At 44.0% G+C, this 2,113-nt stretch overlaps 1 long non-coding RNA gene across 1 annotated transcript; it reads left to right on the top strand.

Moving 5' to 3' along the window:
• The first annotated feature begins 313 nt into the window (after nt 1-313).
• LOC111627352 lies at nt 314-1,817 on the top strand. The gene is made up of 3 exons (XR_002756985.1): nt 314-454; nt 665-1,571; nt 1,645-1,817. It is a non-coding gene; the product is annotated as an uncharacterized LOC111627352 (long non-coding RNA).
• The last annotated feature ends 296 nt before the right edge of the window (nt 1,818-2,113 follow it).

Genomic DNA, 2,113 nt, shown 5'->3' on the forward strand with positions numbered 1-2,113 from the left:
GATCAGTATCGAAATGATCGTTCTCCATTTCGTCCAACGTGCATCCACTCTATCCGAAAGCCATCGTCGACGTAGAATTTAAAAAGATCGTCTTTTACCTCTCCACGGTGGACATTCTGCACCATGTAAATGCAGAAGATGATTTATTTATTTATTATTTAATTTTTTAAATAATAAATAAATATTTATTTAATTTATTAAATTATTTATATAATTTAAAAAAGAAAAATAATTATAAATTAATTAATTAAAAAAAATTAAAAAATGATTTTTTTTACGAAATTCGAACATTGTTGACGCGTTTTTAACGTTTGTTCGAAATACGTCACGCATGACGAATCGCAGTTCGATTGTGTTTCTTGTTGCTTTCGGACGTGCTTTTGTTCTGCTCTTGGATTGCGTTGCTTTTTTTGCGGTTTGTGGACTTTTGCGGAGAGGATTCAAGATTTTTTAGGTAAGTCTTAGTCCATATTGACCCTAGACGTAAGAATTGATTTAATATTACTTGGAGAATCGGTCCCAGAAGACATCTCGGCACATCGTTCGATAGTCGGATTCGAATCTTTTAGATTTAAAAAGGCGGCTTGCTTTTACTCGGAAGAATTTAAGCATTAATTTAAGCTTTTGTTTTCACTGGACTAATTGCAAATTTTCTTTTTTACAGGATGAAGACGTTGGTGCGTTGTTGGAGGCGGTTCCGGCGGAGGCAGGCGGTGGCGCCGGAGGGAGAGGGTTCCTCGGACGACGCGGAACGAGTCTGTCGTTCCGTGCCGTCCGAGGAGCGACAGGCAGCGGGTGAAGAAGGCCTTGGCCAAGTGCGCGTGGCGTGGCATCCTCCCGGAGTCGGGATGATGCGACGCTACACCCTGGGTCCAGTGCGCTTGGCCGAGGTCTTCGGGGGTCATCCGGCCACAGACCTTGCTGTGGAGGATGTCGAAAGTGACAGCTCGTCCGAGCTGACACTTTCTGTTTGGTCGTGTTCTGCCCGTTCGTCCGCGACGGCGACGCCACCGCCTTGCCGAAGTCTGGACGGGGAGGAGTCGGAGGAGAGAGCCCCCGAAGTCGAGGGACCGTGCTGTCCGTGGTTTAGTTGCTGCGGACGGCTGCGGTTGCCTTGGCCTAGGCGGTGATCTTCTTCGATTTCCTCTTCTTCACCCGGATGCGACTTTCTTACCGGATTCGACACTTTTTACCCGGACATGACACTTTTTAACGGACGTGACCTTTCTTACCCGGACGTGACCCACGGACTTGACACGTTTCTTCACCGGACGCGACATTCGGCCGACCTTTCTTCCCAAACAGCTGTTATGAGGATTGAGCTTCCGGTTAGGGTTCGTTAGGTTAGCCTAGGCTAGCCTAACGAACCCTTCGCTCTTCTCATAACACTGTTCGGGAAGAAAGGCTGTCTGATTAAGGTAATAATCTTGACCTTAGGTAATAAATGAATAAACTTCTCGTTTTCTCACTGCCTTTGTGTTTTGTAGGAACATTTGGGAGGGAGAAGAATCTCCCTCCCCAACTTTACCACGAAGAGGACCATTTATCGTACAAGTGAATATTTTCCGATGGTAAGAACTCTTTCGTTTCATTTTTTAACACACCTTATTCTCGTATCGTAATTGACTATTTTTCTGTTTATAGACATGCCGAAGATGTTCTTCGATCACACACATACACACACACGCACGGACACAACATCACTGTACACGAAGATATACACCGTTTAACCTTTACTCGAATTCTCGCACTCACGCACTTACACGTCAAGCGCCTCGTGCTGTGTAATTCCACACAATGAAACAACCCGAACACACGCTTCCAACAAATCCAACCCCTGGGTCCTCGTCCCGGGAAGTGGAAACGCCAATTTTAAAGATTAAAAGACTTTAAATTGGCGGCCGAAGGGGCTCTGGTAATCACATCTTGCATGGATTAAATGGAACTTCACACATTAGCATCAATAATCGTATTGTGATGAATTTTTCTGTTAAATCTCTGGAAATTTACTTATGGTAAGAAATTATCTGCGCTCTTATTTCAGTATCGCTAACTTTTACATAAAATCATTAATTAAAGATCTTGGTGCTCATCGTATATTTCATTACACTTG

This window comes from Centruroides sculpturatus, unplaced genomic scaffold (genome assembly GCF_000671375.1).
Source record: "Centruroides sculpturatus isolate CEXI.00-Female unplaced genomic scaffold, Cexi_2.0 scaffold437, whole genome shotgun sequence".
Classification (NCBI taxonomy): domain Eukaryota; kingdom Metazoa; phylum Arthropoda; class Arachnida; order Scorpiones; family Buthidae; genus Centruroides; species Centruroides sculpturatus.